Source organism: Balaenoptera acutorostrata, chromosome X (assembly GCF_949987535.1).
Source record: "Balaenoptera acutorostrata chromosome X, mBalAcu1.1, whole genome shotgun sequence".
Lineage (NCBI taxonomy): Eukaryota > Metazoa > Chordata > Mammalia > Artiodactyla > Balaenopteridae > Balaenoptera > Balaenoptera acutorostrata.
The window spans coordinates 45,043,112-45,060,872 of NC_080085.1; positions in this window are offsets into that span (position 1 = coordinate 45,043,112).

The window sequence follows — 17,761 nt, forward strand, 5'->3', positions numbered from 1 at the left end:
TTCCTTTCTCTTAAGTTTTGAATATCAATTTTAGGTTTTGATTTGTGGTTGCTATGTAGTTCATATATGTTGACCTATAACCATATCTAAATACTTATTTTAAACTGACAATTATTTAAGTTCAAACACATTCTAAAAGCTCTACAATTTTTACTACACCCCCCAATGTTTTGTGGTGTTGATGTCATATTTTACATCTCCATATCTATCCCTTAACTATTTATTGTAGCTATATTGATTTTATAATTTTTGTCATTTAACCTTTGTACTAGCTTATTTAAATGTTGATCCACAGTGCTTACTATATATTTCTCTTCACCAGTGGGGTTTTCTCCTTCCAATAATTTCTTATTTATTTTTTTAAAAATTTTATTTATTTTTTTATACAGCAGGTTCTTATTAGTTATCCATTTAATACATATTACTGTATATATGTCAATCCCAATCTCCCAATTTATCACAGCACCATCCTCCACCACCACGTTCCCCCGTTGGTGTCCATAAGTCCGTTCTCTACATCTGTGTCTCTATTTCTGCCCTGCAAACCGGTTCATCAGTACCGTTTTTCTAGGTTCCACATATATGCGTTAATATACGATAGTTGTTTTTCTCTTTCTGACTTACTTCACTCCGTATGACAGTCTCTAGATCCATCCACATATCTACAAATGACCCAATCTCGTTCCTTTTTCCATTCCATTGTATATATGTACCACATCTTCTTTATCCATTCATCTGTTGATGGGCATTTAGGTTGCTTCCATGACCTGACTATTGTAAATAGTGCTGCAGTGAACGTCAGGGTACATGTGTCTTTTTGAATTATGGCTTTTTCTGGGTATATGCCCAGTAGTGGGATTGCTGGGTCATAAGTTCTATTTTTAGTTTTTTAAAGAACCTCCATACTGTTCTCCATAGTGGCTGTATCAATTTACATTCCCACCAACAGTGCAAGAGGGTTCCCTTTCCAAACCCTCTCCAGCATGGGTTGTTTGTAGATTTTCTGATGATGTCCATTCTAACTAGTGTGAGGTGATACCTCATTGTAGTCTTAATTTGCATTTCTCTAATAATTAGTGATGTTGAGCAGCTTTTCATGTGCTTCTTGGCCATCTGTATGTCTTCTTTGGGGAAATGTCTATTTAGGTCTTCTGCCCATTCTTGGAGTGGGTTGTTTCTTTCTTTTATATTGAGCTTCATGAGCTGTTTATATATTTTGGAGATTAACCCTTTGTCTGTTGATTCGTTTGCAAATATTTTCCCCCATTCTGAGAGTTGTCTATTCGGCTTCTTTGTAGTTTCCTTTGTTTTGCAAAAGCTTTTAAGTTTCATTAGGTCCCATTTATTTCTGTTTTTATTTCCATTACTCTAGGAGGTGGATCAAAAAAGATCTTGCTGTGATCTATGTCAGAGTGTTCTTCCTATGTTTTCCTCTAAGAGTTTTATAGTGTCTGGTCTTACATTTACGTCTCTAATCCCTTTTGAGTTTATTTTTGTGTATGGTGTTAGAGAGTGTTCTAATTTCATTCTTTTCCATGTAGCTGTCCAGTTTTCCCAGCACCACTTATTAAGAGACTGTCTTTTCTCCATTATATATCCTTGCCTCCTTTGTCATAGATTAGTTGACCATAGGTGTGTGGGTTTATCTCTGGGCTTTGTATCCTGTTCGATTGATCTATATTTCTGTTTTTGTGTCAGTACCATATTGTCTTGATTACTGTAGCTTTGTAGTATAGTCTGAAGTCAGGGAGCCTGATTCCTCCAGCTCCGTTTGTTTCCCTCACTACTGCTTTGGCTATTCGGGGTCTTTTGTGTCTCCATACAAATTTAAGATTTTTTGTTCTAGTTCTGTAAAAAATGCCATTGGTAGTTTGATAGGGATTGCATTGAATCTGTAGGTTGCTTTGGGTAGTATAGTCATTTTCACAATGTTGATTCTTCCAATCCAAGAACATGGTATATCTCTCCATCAGTTTGTATCATCTTTAATTTCTTTCATCAGTGTCTTATAGTTTTCTGCATACAGGTCTTTTGTCTCCCTAGGTAGGTTTATTCCTAGGTTTTTTATTCTTTTTGTTGCAATGGTAAATGGGAATGCTTCCTTAATTTCTCTTGCAGATTTTTCATCATTAGTGTATAGGAATGCAAGAGATTTCTGTGCATTAATTTTGTATCTTGCTACTTTACCAAATTCATTGATTAGCTCTAGTCGTTTTCTGGTAGCATCTTTAGGATTTTCTATGTATAGTATCATGTCATCTGCAAACAGTGACAGCTTTACTTCTTTTCCAATTTGGATTCCTTTTATTTCTTTTTCTTCTCTGATTGCTGTGACTAGGACTTCCAAAACTATGTTGAAAAATAATGGTGAGAGTGGACATCCTTGTCTTGTTCCTGATATTAGTGGAAATGGTTTCAGTTTTTCACCATTGAGAATGATGTTGGCTGTGGGTTTGTCATATATGGCTTTTATTATGTTGAGGTGGGTTCCCTTTATGCCCACTTTCTGGAGAGTTTTTATCATACATGGGTGTTGAATTTTGTCGAAAGCTTTCTCTGCATCTATTGAGATGATCATATGGTTTTTATTCTTCAATTTGTTAATATGGTGTATCACATTGATTGACTTGTGCATATTGAAGAATCCTTCCATCCCTGGTATAAATCTCACTTGATCATGGTGTATGATCCTTTTAATGTGTTGTTGGATTCTGTTTCCTCGTATTTTCTTGAGGATTTTGCATCTATATTCGTCAGTAATACTGGTCTGTAATTTTTTTTTAACATCTCTATTGAAGTATAATTGCTTTACACTGGTATGTTAGTTTCTGCTTTAAAACAAAGTGAATCAGTTATACATATACATATGTTCCCATATCTCTTCCCTCTTGCATCTCCCTCCCTCCCACCCTCCCTATCCCACCCCCCTAGGTGGTCACAAAGCACCGAGCTGATCTCCCTGTGCTATGTGGCTGCTTCCCACTAGCTATCTATTTTACATTTGGTAGTGTATATATGTCCATGACACTCTCTCACCCTGTCACATCTCACCCTTCCCCTTCCCCATATCCTCAAGTCCATTCTTTAGTAGGTCTGTGTCTTTATTCCCATATTGCCACTAGGTTCTTCATGACCTTTTTTTTCCCTTAGATTCCATATATATGTGTTAGCATACTGTATTTGTTTTTCTCTTTCTGACTTACTTCACTCTGTATGACAGACTCTAACTCTATCCACCTCTTTACAAATAGCTCCATTTCATTTCTTTTTATGGCTGAGTAATATTCCATTGTATATATGTGCCACATCTTCTTTATCCATTCATCCAATGATGGACACTTTGGTTGCTTCCATGTCCTGGCTATTGTAAATAGAGCTGCAAAGAACATTTTGGTACATGACTCTTTTTGAACTATGGTTTTCTCAGGGTATATGCCCAGTAGTGGAATTGCTGGGTCGTATGGTAGTTCTATTTTTAGTTTTTTAAGAAACCTCCATACTGTTCTCCATAGTGGCTGTATCCATTTACATTCCCACCAACAGTGCAAGAGTGTTCCCTTTTCTCCACACCCTCTCCAGCATTTAATGTTTCTAGATTTTTTGATGATGGCCATTCTGACTGGTGTAAGATGATACCTCATAGTAGTTTTGATTTGCATTTCTCTAATGATTAAGGATGTTGAGCATTCTTTCATGTGTCTGTTGGCCATCTATATACCTTCTTTGCAGAAATGTCTGCTTAGGTCTTCTGCCCATTTTTGGATTGGGTTTTTTGTTTTTTTGTTATTGAGCTGCATGAGCTGCTTGTAAATCTTGGAGATAAATCCTTTGTCAGTTGCTTCATTTGCAAATATTTTCTCCCATTCTGAAGGTTGTCTTTTGGTCTTGTTTATGGTTTCCTTTGTTGTGCAAAAGCTTTTAAGTTTCATTAGGTCCCATTTGTTTATTTGTGTTCTTATTTCCAATTCTCTAGGAGCTGGGTCAAAAAGGATCTTGCTGTGATGTATGTCATAGAGTGTTCTGCCTATGTTTTCCTCTAAGAGTTTGATAGTGTCTGGCCTTACACTTAGGTCTTGAATCCATTTTGAGTTTATTTTTGTGTATGGTGTCAGGGAGTGTTCTAATTTCATACTTTTACATGTACCTGTCCAATTTTCCCAGCACCACTTATTGAAGAGGCTGTCTTTTCTCCACTGTATATGCTCGCCTCCTTTATCAAAGTTAAGGTGACCATATGTGCCTGGGTTTATCTCTGGGCTTTCTATCCTGTTCCATTGATCTATATTTCTGTTTTTGTGCCAGTACCAAACTGTCTTGATTACTGTAGCTTTGTAATATAGTCTGAAGTCAGGGAGCCTGATTCCTCCAGCTCCATTTTTCATTCTCAAGATTACTTTGGCTATTCGGGGTCTTTTGTGTCTCCATACAAATTGTGAAATTTTTTGTTCTAGTTCTGTGAAAAATGCCAGTGGTAGTTTGATAGGGATTGCATTGAATCTGTAGATTGCTTTAGGTAGTAGAGTCATTTTCACAATGTTGATTCTTCCAATCCAAAAACATGGTACATCTCTCCATCTATTTGTATCATCTTTAATTTCTTTCATCAGTGTCCTATAATTTTCTGCATACAGGTCTTTTGTCTCCTTAGGTAGGTTTATTCCTAGATATATTATTCTTTTTGTTGCAATGGTAAATGGGAGTGTTTTCTTAATTTCACTTTCAGATTTTTCATCATTAGTATATAGGAATGCAAGAGATTTCTGTGCATTAATTTTGTATCCTGCTACTTTACCAAATTCATTGATTAGCTCTAGTAGTTTTCTGGTGGCAGTTTTAGGATTCTCTATGTATAGTATCATGTCATCTGCAAACAGTGACAGCTTTACTTCTTCTTTTCCGATTTGGATTCCTTTTATTTCTTTGTCTTCTCTGATTGCTGTGGCTAACACTTCCAAAACTATGTTGAATAATAGTGGTGAGAGTGCGCAACCTTGTCTTGTTCCTGATCTTAGTGGAAATGGTTTCAGTTTTTCACCATTGAGGACAATGTTGGCTGTGGGTTTGTCATATATGGCCTTTATTATGTTGAGGAAAGTTCCCTGTATGCCTACTTTGTGCAGGGCTTTTATCATAAATGGGTGTTGAATTTTGTCAAAAGCTTCTCTGCATCTATTGAGATGATCATATGGTTTTTCTCCTTCAATTTGTTAATATGATGTATCACATTGATTGATTTGCATATATTGAAGAATCCTTGCATTCCTGGAATAAACCCCCCTTGATCATGGTGTATGATCCTTTTAATGTGCTGTTGCATTCTGTTAGCTAGTATTTTGTTGAGGATTTTTGCACTTATGTTCATCAGTGATATTTCCCTGTAGTTTTCTTTCTTTGTGACATCTTTGTCTGGTTTTGGTATCAGGGTGATGGTGGCCTCGTAGAATGAGTTGGGAAGTGTTCCTCCCTCTGCAATATTTTGGAAGAATTTGAGAAGGATAGTTGTTAGGTCTTCTCTAAATGTTTGATAGAATTCGCCAGTGAAGCCATCTGGTCCTGGGGTTTTGTTTGTTGGAAGATTTTTAATAACAGTTTCAATTTCAGTGCTTGTGATTGGTCTGTTCATATTTTCTATTTCTTCCTGCTTCAGTCTCGGTAGGTTGTGCATTTCTAAGAATCTGTCCATTTCTTCCAAGTTGTCCTTTTATTGGCATAGAGTTGCTTGTAGTAATCTCTCATGATCGTTTGTATTTCTGCAGTGACAGTGGTTACTTCTCATTTTTCATTTCTAATTCTATTGATTTGAGTCTTCTCCCTTTTTCTCTTGATGAGTCTGGCTAGTGGTTTATCAATTTTGTTTATCTTCTCGAAGAACCAGCTTTTAGTTTCATTGATTTTTGCTATTGTTTCCTTCATTTCTTTTTCATTTATTTCTGATCTGATCTTTATGATTTCTTTCCTTCTGCTAGCCTTGGGGGTTTTTTGCTCTTCTTTCTCTAATTGCTTTAGGTGCAAGGTTAGGTTGTTTATTCGAGATGTTTCCTGTTTCTTGATGTAGGCTTGTATTGCTATAAACTTCCCTCTTAAAACTGCTTTTGCTGCATCCCATAGGTTTTGGGTCGTCGTGTCACCATTATCATTTGTTTCTAGGTATTTTTTGATTTCCCCTTTGATTTCTTCAGTGACCACTTCGTTATTAAGTAGTGTATTGTGTAGCCTCCATGTGTTTGTATTTTTTACAGATCTTTTCCTGTAATTGGTATCTAGTCTCATAGCGTTGTGGTCGGAAAAGATACTTGATACGATTTCAACTCTCTTAAATTTACCAAGGCTTGATTTGTAACCCAAGATATGATCTATCCTGGAGAATGTTCCATGAGCACTTGAGAAAAATGTGTATTCTGTTGTTTTTGGGTGGAATGTCCTATAAATATCAATTAAGTCCATCTTGTTTAATGTATCATTTAAAGCTTGTGTTTCCTTATTTATTTTCATTTTGGATGATCTGTCCATTGGTGAAAGTGGGGTGTTAAAGTCCCCTACTATGATTGTGTTGCTGTCGATTTCCTCTTTTATGGCTGTTAGTATTTGCCTTATGTATTGAGGTGCTCCTATGTTGGGTGCATAAATATTTACAATTGTTATACCTTCCTCTTGGATCGATCCTTTGATCATTATATAGTGTCCTTCTTTGTCTCTTGTAATAGTCTTTATTTTAAAGTCTATTTTGTCTGATATGAGAATTGCTACTCCAGCTTTCTTTTGATTTCCATTTGCATGGAATATCTTTTTCCATCCCCTCACTTTCAGTCTGTATGTGTCTCTAGGTCTGAAGTGGGTCTCTTGTAGACAGCATATATATGGGTCTTGTTTTGATATCCATTCAGCCAGTCTGTGTCTTTTGGTGGGAGCATTTAATCCATTTACATTGAAGGTAATTATCGATATGTATGTTCCTATTCCCATTTTCTTAAATGTTTTGGGTTTGTTATTGTAGGTGTTTTCCTGCTCTTGTGTTTCTTGCCTAGAGAAGTTCCTTTAGCATTTGTTGTAAAGCTGGTTTGGTGGTGCTGAAGTCTCTTAGCTTTTGCTTGTCTGTAAAGCTTTTAATTTCTCCATCAAATCTGAATGAGATCCTTGCTGGGTAGAGTAACCTTGGTTGTAGGTTTTTCTCCTTCATCACTTTAAGTATATCCTGCCACTCCCTTCTGGCTTGCAGTTTCTGCTGAAAGATCAGCTGTTAACCTTATGGGGATTCCCTTGTGTGTTATTTCTTGTTTTTCCCTTGCTGCTTTTAATATGTTTTCTTTATATTTAATTTTTGATAGTTTGATTAATATGTGTCTTGGCATGTTTCTCCTTGGATTTATCCTGTATGGGACTCTCTGTGCTTCCAGGACTTGATTAACTATTTCCTTTCCCATATTAGGGAAGTTTTCCACTATAATCTCTTCAAATATTTTCTCAGTCCCTTTCTTTTTCTCTTCTTCTTCTGGGACCCCTATAATTCGAATGTTGGTGCGTTTAATGTTGTCCCAGAGGTCTCTGAGACTGTCCTCAGTTCTTTTCATTGTTTTTTCTTTATTCTGCTCTGCAGTAGTTATTTCCACTATTTTATCTTCCAGGTCACTTATCCGTTCTTCTGCCTCAGTTATTCTGCTATTGATCCCGTCTAGAGTATTTTTAATTTCATTTATTGTGTTTTTCATCGTTGCTTGGTTCCTCTTTAGTTCTTCTACATCCTTGTTAAATGTTTCTTGCATTTTGTCTATTCTATTTCCAAGATTTTGGATCATCTTTACTATCATTATTCTGAATTCTTTTTCAGGTAGACTGCCTATTTCCTCTTCATTTGTTACGTCTGGTGTGTTTTGACCCTGCTCCTTCACCTGCTGTGTGTTTTTTTGTCTTCTCATTTTGTTTATCTTACTGTGTTTGGGGTTTCCTTTTCACAGGCTGCAGGTTCGTATTTCCCGTTGTTTTTTGTATCTGTCCCCAGTGGCTAAGGTTGGTTCAGTGGGTTGTGTAGGCTTCCTGGTGGAGGGGACTAGTGCCTGTGTTCTGATGGATGAGGGTGGATCTTGTCTTTCTGGTGGGCACGTCCAAGTCTGGTGGTTTGTTTTGCGGTGTCTGTGGCCTTATTATGATTTTAGGCAGCCTCTCTGCTAATGGATGGGGCTGTGTTCCTGTCTTGCTAGTTGTTTGGCATAGGGTGTCCAGCACTGTAGCTTGCTGGTCGTTGAGTGAAGCTGGGTCTTGATGTTGAGATGGAGATCTCTGAGAGATTTTCGCCGTTTGGTATTACGTGGAGCAGGGAGGGCTCTTGTGGACCAGTGTCCTGAAGTTGGCTCTCCCACCTCAGAGGCACAGCCCTGATGCCTGGCTGGAGCACCAACAGCCTTTCATCCACACAGCTCAGAATATAAGGGAGAAAAAAATAGAAAGAAAGAAAGAGGATAAAATAAAATAAAATAAAGCTATTATAATAAAAAATATAAAAAATTATTAAGATTAAATGTATTCATAAAAATATTTTTTAATTTTTCAAAATAGATTTATTAATTTTTTATAATAAAAAATAAGAAAAAAATTATTAAGAAAAAAATTTATTAAGAAAAATTTTTTTTAAATAAAAAATATTAAAACTTATTAAATTTTTTTTAATTTCTAAAAATAGAAAATATGGAAAAATTATTAAGAAAACATTTATTAGGAAAAAATTTTTTTTAAGTAAAACAAAAACAAAAACAATAAAAACGGACAGACCTAACCCTATGACTAATGGTGAAAGCAAAGCTATACAGACAAAATCTCACCCAGAAGCATACACATATACACTCACAAAACAAGGAAAAGGGGACAAATTAATATATCCTGCTCCCAAAGTCCACCTCTTGAATTTGGGATGATTCGTTGTCTATTCAGGTTTTCATCAGATGCAGGCACATCAAGTTGTTTGTGGAGCTTTAATCCGCTGTTTCTGAGGCTGCTGGGAAAGATTTCCCTTTCTCTTCTTTGTTCGTACAGCTCCCGGGATTCCGCTTTGGATTTGGACCCACCTCTGCATGTAGGTCGCCTGAGGGCGTCTGTTCCCCGCCCAGACAGAACGGGGTTACAGGAGCAGCTGCATCGGGGGCTCTGGCTCACTCAGGCCAGGAGGGAGGGAGGGGCACGGATGCGGGTCGAGCCTGCGGCGGCAGAGGCCGGCTTGATGTTGCAGCAGCCCGAGGCGCACCGTGCACTCTCCCGGGGGAGTTGTCCCCGGATCACGGGAGCCTGGCAGTGGCAGGCTGCAGAGGCTCCCGGGAGGGGCGGTGTGGAGAGTGACCTGTGCTCGCACACAGGCCTCTTGGTGGCGGCAGCAGCAGCCCCAGCGTCTCCCGCCTGTCTCTGGGGTCCGCGCTGCCAGCCGCGGCTCGCGCCCGCCTCTGGGGTTCGCACTGATAGCCGCAGCTCGTGCCCGCCTATGGGATCCGCGCTGATAGCCGCGGCTCACGCCCGTCTCTGGAGCTCGTTTAGGTGGCGCTCTGAATTCCCTCTCCTTGCGCGCCGCAAAACAAAGACGCAAGAAAAAGTCTCTTGCCTCTTCGGCAGCTGCAGACTTTTTCCCGGACTCCCTCCCAGCTAGCACCGAAGCCCGAGCCTCAGCTCCCAGCCCCCACCCGCCCCGGCGGCTGAGCAGACAAACCTCTCGGGCTGGTGAGTGCTACTCAGCACTGATCCTCCGTGTGGGAATCTCTCCGCTTTGCCCTCTGCACCCCTGTGGCTGCGCTCTCCTCCGTGGCTCCAAAGCTTCCCCCCTTTGCCACCTGCAGTCTCTGCCCATGAAGGGGCTTCCTAGTGCGTGGAAACCTTTCCTCCTTCACAGCTCCCTCCCACTGGTGCAGGTCCCGTCCCTATTCTTTTGTCTCTGTTATTTCTTTTTTCTTTTGCCCTACCCAAGTACGTGGCGATTTTCTTGCCTTTTAGGAGGTCTGACGTCTTCTGCCAGCATTCAGTGGGTGTTCTGTAGGAGCAGTTCCACATGTAGATGTATTTCTACTGTATCTGTGGGAAGGAAGGTGATCTCCGCGTCTTACTCTTCCGCCATCTTGCCCCTCTCCCAAGTATGGGGTCTTAAGGTATCTGTAATTTTTTTTTGTAGTATCTTTGTCCAGTTTTGGTATCAGGGTGATGGTGGCCGCATAGAATCAGTTTAGGAATGTTCCTTTCTCTGCAATTTTTGGCTAGAGTTTGGGAAGGATGGGTGTTACTGCTTCACTAAATGTTTGATAGAATTCACCTGTGAAGCCATCTGGTCATGGACTCTTGCTTGTTGGAAGATTTTAAACCACTGTTTCAATTTCATTACTTGTGATTGGTCTGTTCATATTTTCTATTTCTTCCTGGTTTGGTCATAGAAGTTTATACCTTTCTAAGAATTTGTCCATTTCTTCCAGATTGTCCATTTTATTGGCATAGAGTTTCTTGTAGTAGTCTCTTCAGATGCTTTGTATTTCTGTGGTGTCTATTGTAACTTCTCCTTTTTCATTTCTAATTTTATTGATTTGAGTCATCTCCCTCTTTTTCTTGATGAGTCTGGCTAATGTTTGATCAACTTTGTTTATCTTCTCAAAGAACTAGCTTTTAGTTCTCCATATGACAGTCTCCATATGACATGTTTGGGAGCATCCTTATGCAGTCTGCACATGCTTTGGTGGGAGGGTTGGGTCTGATCTTTGCTATTGTTTTCTTTGTTTCTATTTCATTTATTTCTTCTCTGATATTTATGATTTCTTTCCTTCTACTAACTTTGGGTTTTGTTTGTTCTTCTTTCTCTACTACCTTTAGGTGTAAGGTTAGATTGTTTATTTGAGATTTTTCCTGTTTCTTGAGGTAGGCTTGTATTGTTATAAAGTTCCCTCTTAGAACTGTTTTTGCTGCATCCCATAGGTTTTGGATTGTCGTGTTTTCGCTGTCATTTGTCTCTAGGTATTTTCTGATTTCCTCTTTGACTTCTTCAGTGATTTCTTGGTTATTTAGTAACGTATTGTTTAGCCTCCATGTGTTTGTGTTTTTTACGTTTTTTCCCTGTAATTGATATCTAATCTCATAGCATTTTGGTCAGAAAAGCTGGTTGATATGACTTCAATTTTCTTAAATTTACTGAGGCTTGATTTGTGCCCCAAGATGTGATCTATCCTGGAGAATGTTCTGTGTGCACTTGAGAAGAAAGTGTAATCTGCTGTTTTTGGATGAAATGTCCTATAAATATCAGTTAAATCTATCTGGTCTATTGTATCATTTAAAGCTTGTGTTTGCTTATTAATTTCCTGTTTGGATGATCTGTCCATTAGTGTAAGTGAGGTGTTAAAGTCCCCCACTATTATTGTGTTACTGTTGACTTCCTCTTTTATAGCCGCTGGCAGTTCCCTTATATATTGTGGTGCTCCTATGTTAGGTGCATAAATATTTATAATTGTTATATCTTCTTCTTGGATTGATCCCTTGATCATTATGTAGTGTCCTTCCTTGTCTCTTGTAACATTCTTTATTTAAAGTCTATTTTATCTGATATGAGAATTGCTACTCCAGCTTTCTTTTGATTTCCATTTGCATGGAATATCTTTCTCCATCCCCTCACTTTCACTCTGTATGCGTCTGTAGGTCTGAAGTGGGTCTCTTGTAGACAGCATATATATTGGTTTTGTGTTTAATTTCCATTCAGCGAGCCTGTGTCTTTTGGTTGGAGCATTTAATCCATTCACGTTTAAGGTAATTATCAATATGTATGTTCCTATTTCCATTTTCTTAATTGTTATGGGTTTGTTTTGTAGGTCCTTTCCTTCTCTTGTGTTTCCCACTTAGAGAAGTTCCTTTAGCATTTGTTCTAGAGCTGGTTTGGTGGTGCTGAATTCTCTTAGCTTTTGCTTGTCTGTAAAGCTTTTGATTTCTCTGTTGAATCTGAATGAGATCCTTGCCTGGTAGAGTAATCTTGGTTGTAGGTTCTTCTCTTTCATCACTTTAAATATATCATGCCACTCCCTTCTGGCTTGTAGAGTTTCTGCTGAGAAATCAGCTGTTAACCTTATGGGAGTTCCTTTGTATGTTATTTGTCATTTTTCCCTTGTTGCTTTCAATAATTCTTCTTTGTCTTTAATTTTTGTCAGTTTGATTACTATGTGTCTCAGCATGTTTCTCCTTGGGTTTATCCTTCCTGCGACTCTCTGTGCTTCCTGGACTTCGGTGGCTGTTTCCTTTCCCATGTTAGGGAAGTTTAAACTATAATCTCTTCAAATATTTTCTCTGGTCCTTTCTCTCTCTCTTCTCCTTCTGGGACCCCTATAATGTGAATGTTGTTGCGTTTAAATGTTGTCCCAGAGGTCTCTTAGGCTGTCTTCATTTCTTTTCATTTTTTTTTCCTTTATTCTGTTCTGTGGCACTGAATTCCACCATTCTGTCCTCCAGGTCACTTATCCGTTCTTCTGCCTCAGTTATTCTGCTACTGATTCCTTCTAGTGTATTTTTCATTTCAGTTATTGTATTGTTCATCTCTGTTTGTGTGTTTTTTAATTCTTCTAGGTGTTTGTTCTTTAATTCTTCTAGGTGTTTTTTAAACATTTCTTGCATCTTCTCGATCTTTGCCTCCATTCTTTTTCTGAGGTCCTGGATCATCTTCAATATCATTATTCTGAATTATTTTTATGGAAGGTTGCCTAACTCCACTTCATTTAGTTGTTTTTCTGGGGTTTTGTCTTGTTCCTTCATCTGGTACATAGCCCTCTGCCTTTTCATCTTGTCTATCTTTCTGTGAATGAGGTTTTTGTTCCACAGGCTGCAGGATTGTAGTTCTTCTTGCTTCTGCTGTCTGCTCTCTTGTGGATGAGGCTATCTAAGAGGCTTGTGTAAGTTTCCTGATGGGAGGGACTGGTGGTGAGTAGAGCTGGCTGTTGCTCTGGTGGGCAGAGCTCAGTAAAACTTTAATCCACTTGTCTGCTGATGGGTGGGGCTGAGTTCCCTCCCTGTTGGTTGTTTGGCCTGAGGCGACCCAACAGTTGAGCCTACCTGGCTCTTTGGTGGGGCTAATGTCAGACTCTGGGAGGGCTCGCGCCAAGGAGTACTTCCCAGAACTTCTGCTGCCAGTGTCCTTGTCCTCACGGTGAGCCACAGCCACCCCCCCCCACAAGAGACCCTGCAACACTAGCAGGTAGGTCTGGTTCAGTGTCCCCTGGGGTCACTGCTCCTTCCCCTGGGTCCTGATACACACACTATTTCGTGTGTGCCCTCCAAGTGTGGAATCTCTGTTTCCCCCAGTCCTGTTGAAGTTCTGCAGTCAAATCCCACTAGCCTTCAAAGTCTGATTCTCTAGGAATTCCTCCTCCCATTGCTGGACCCCCAGGTTGGGAAGCCTGACATGGGGCTCAGAACCTTCACTCCAGTGGGTGGACTTCTGTGGTATAAGTGTTCTCCAGTTTGTGAGTCACCCACCCAGCAGTTATGGGATTTGATTTTATTGTGATTGCGCCCCTCCTACCATCTCATTGTGGCTTCTCCTTTGTCTTTGGATGTGGGGTATCTTTCTTGGTGAGTTCCAATGTGCTCCTGTCGATGATTGTTCAGCAGTTAGTTGTGATTCTGGTGCTCTAGCAAGAGGGAGTGAGCACACGTCCTTCTACTCTGCCATCTTGAACCAATCTGTAATTTCTTACTTCTTGTTGTAGCCTTTTCTTTTTCACTTAAAGAAGATCCTTTAATACTTCTTGTGAGGTCAGTTTAGTATTGATTAACTCTTAATTTTTTCCTTTTCTGAGACGCTCTTTATTTCTCCTTCATTTCTGAATAATAACCATGCTGCATAGGGTAAAGTAGGTTATAGGCTTTTTTCTTTTCAACACTTTAAACATATCATGCCACTCCCTCTGGCCTGCAAAGTTTCTGCAGAAAAATTAGCTCATAACCTTATGTGGGTTCCCTTGTAACTGACTATGTTTTTCTCTTGCTGCATTTAGAACTTTCTTTTTATCTTTAAATTTTGCTGTTTTAATTATGGTATGTCTTGGTGTGGGTCTCTTTGGGTTCATCTTGTTTGGGACCTTCTGTGCGTCCTGTACCTGTATATCTTCCTTCTTTAGGTTCGGGAAATTTTCAACCATAATTTCATGAAATACATTTTATACCGCTTCCTCTCTCTCTTCTGTTTCTGAGATCCCTATAATGAGAATGTTAATACATTTGGTGTTGCCCCAGAGGTCCCTTAAACTATTCTCATTTAAAAATTTTTTTTTCTTTTTTGTTGTTCTGGTTGAGTGATTTCCATTATTCTATCTTCTGGATTGCTTATGCATTCTTCTGTATCACCTAATGTGCTGTTAATTCCTTCTAGTGTTTTTTTTCATTTCAACTATTGTATTCTTCAGATGTGACTAGTTCTTTTTTCATTTTGTAGTTTTTTGTTAAAATTCTCACTGTGTTCATCTACTCTTTTCCCCAGTTCAGTTAGCATTCTTATTACCATTGCTTTGATCTCTTTATCATGTAAATTATTTATCTGTTTCATTAGGATTTTTTTCTGTGTTTTTGTTGTTGTTGTTCTTTAGTTTGAAACACTCCTCTGTCTTCTCATTTTGTTTAACTTTCTTTGCCTCTATGAAATTACGTGGAACAATTATATGTCCTGGTCTTGAAATCATATCCTTGTTTGGGAGCATCCTTATGCAGTCTGCACATGCTTTGGTGGGAGGGCTGGATCTGAAGTGTACACAGGCTGTGTCTTCCCCCAGGGTGTTCTGGCAGCCACCATCTTGGTGGAAGGTAGGGTTGGAATTGGAGAGGCTAGTGCCAGAGCCAGGTGCAACTCAGGCCTACTCTTATGCTCAGGTTCTGTAACTGCCCTATTGGGAATGGGGTCAGGGTCTGAGGAGCTAAAGCAGGAGCCCTGAGGGAATTGGGTTTCTCCTGTGTGTGATGGAGACCTAACCTCTGCCTTGGTCGGGGACATGGCTGGAGCCTGAGGGCTTGGGGCTGCACTTCTGTGCTGGTTTCACTTTTTCCCACTTGTGTACATGCCTTGATTAGAGGTTGGGTCAAGGTCAGAGGGGTTGGTGCCACACCACCTCCCAAGTGTGCACAGGGACACATTTCTCCTGGTAATTTTTGAGAGATTGCCTGTTTCCTACAGTCTCACCAAAACAGAATGTGCTGTCATATAATTTTTACCAAGATATAATTCACATTACATAAAACTAACTGTTTTATAGTGTACACTTCAAAGGGTTTTTAAATACAATATTCAGTATATTGTATAAGTTTTGCCACTATCTAATTCCAAAGTATTTTCATCACCCTAAACAGAAACCCTATACCTACTAGCGGTTTGTACCAATTTGCCCTCCCACAATTGCCTGGAAACCAATATTCTCTCTGTCTCTATGGATTTGCCTATTCTGGACATTTCATATTAATGGAATCATACAATATGTGGCCTTTTGTGTCTGGCTTCTTTAACTTAACATAATATTTTCAAGGTTCATCTGTGTTTTCATTATTTTTATGGCTGTATGGATATACCAAATTTTGTTTATCTATTCATCAGCTGATGGGTGTTAATGTTTCCACTTTTTTTTTAATACATAAAAGCTTACCAATTTATTATTTTTTTTCCCTAATCAGGATTTTTGTATATGTTTCTTTTTTATTGAGGTATAGTTGATGTACAATATTATATAAGTTTTGGGTGTACAACACAGTGATTCACAATTTTTAAAGGTTATACTCCATTTATAGTTATTATAAAATATTGGCTACATTCCCTGTGTTGTGCAATATATCCTTGTAGCTTATTTATTTTATACATAGTAGTTTGTACCTCTTAATCCCCTACCCCTATGTTACCACCCCCTTCCCTCTTCCCTACTGGTAACCACTAATTTGTTTACACTTTTTGACTATCATGAATAATACTGCTAGGATCTTTAATATACAAGTTTTTGTGTGAGTATATGTTTTCAATATTCTTGGATTTATACTTAGGAGTTGTTTTGCTGGGATACATGGTAATTCTTTATTTAACTTAGTGAGAAACTGCCAAATTGCCAAATTATTTTCCATAGAGGTTTTGTCTTATTTTTTAAATTATAGCCATCTTCGTGTTACTTGCATCTCATTGTAGATTTGACTTGCATTTCCCTAACAGATAAAGAAAGATGTTGAGGATGTTTTCCCATGTCAGTTGGCCATTGTAGACCTTCTTTAGAGAAATGTCTATTCTAATCATTTGCCTATTTTTAAAATTGGCTTATTTGGCTTTGTGCTGTTCAGTTGTAAGACTTCTTTTTATATTCTGGATACTAGACCCTTATCTAATATATGATTTGCAAATATTTTCTCCCATTCTGTAGATTCTCATCACTTTCTTGATTGTATTTTTTGATGCACAAATGTTTTTAATTTTGATCAGGTCCTATTTATGTTTTCTTGATTGCTTGTGCTTTTTGTGTCATATCTAAGAAACTTTTGCCTAATCTAACATCACACAGCTTTTTACCTGTTTCCATTAAGATTTTTGTAGCTTCTTAATACATTTAGGTCTTTGATTCATTTTGAGTTAATTTTTGTAAATGTTCTTATATAGAGGTGCAAATTCATTCTTTTGCATGTGGATATCCAGTTATACTAGTACCATTTGTCGAAAAGACTGTTCTTTTCCCCTTTGAATAGTCTTGGCCCCCTTGTTGAAAATCAACTGGCCCAGAATATAAAGGTTTATTTCTGGACTCTCACTTCCATTCCATTGGTCTATATGTCTGTCTTTATGCCAGTATCACATTATCCTGATTATTGTAGCTTTGTAATATGTTTTGAAACTTCAAAGTGTGTATCTTCCAAATTTGTTCTTCTTCAAGACTATTTTGGCTAGTATGTATCCCTTGTAATTCCATATGAATTTTAGAATCCATTTGTCCATATCTGGAAAAAAACAGGCAGAATTTTGATAGGGATTGTATTGAATATGTATATCTATTTGGCTAGTATTACCACCTTAACAATATTAAATTTTCCAGTCTATAAACACAAGATGTCATTCCATTTATTTAGATCTTTATTTTCTTTCAACAGTGTTTTGTAGTTTTCACTCTACAAGTCTTGCTTTTCTTTTGTTAAAGTTATTCCTAAATATTTTGTAATTTTTGATGCTGTTGTAAGTGGAATTTTTAAATTTCACTTTTAGATTGTTCATTGCTAGTGTATAGAATTGCAACTGATATTTGCTGATCTCTTTTACTAGCTCTAATGCTTTTCTTGTAGATTCTTCAGGGTTTTCTGCATATATAGTATCATGTCATTAGTGAATAGAGATAGTTTTACCTTTTCCTTTCCAATCTAGACGCTTTATTATTTCTTCTTCCTGCCTAATTGCCCTGGATAGAATCTCCAGTATGATGCTGAATAGAAGTTGTAAGATCAGACATCCTTGTCTTGTTCCTGATATTTGGGGGAAGACTTTCAGTCTTTCACCATTAAGTACGATATTAGGTGTAAGGTTTTCATAGATGTCCTTTATCAGGTTGAGAAATTTTCTTTCTATTCCTAGTTTGGGGTATGTTTGTGTGTGTGTGTGTTTTAATCATGAAATGACATTGGAATTTGTCAAATTCTTTTTCTGTGTCTATTAACAGATTTTGTTTTTTTCTTTATTCTATGAATATTGTGTATTACATTGATCTTCATATGTGGAACTGCCATTGCATCCCTGAGATAAATCCCACTTAATGCTGTATAATTCTTT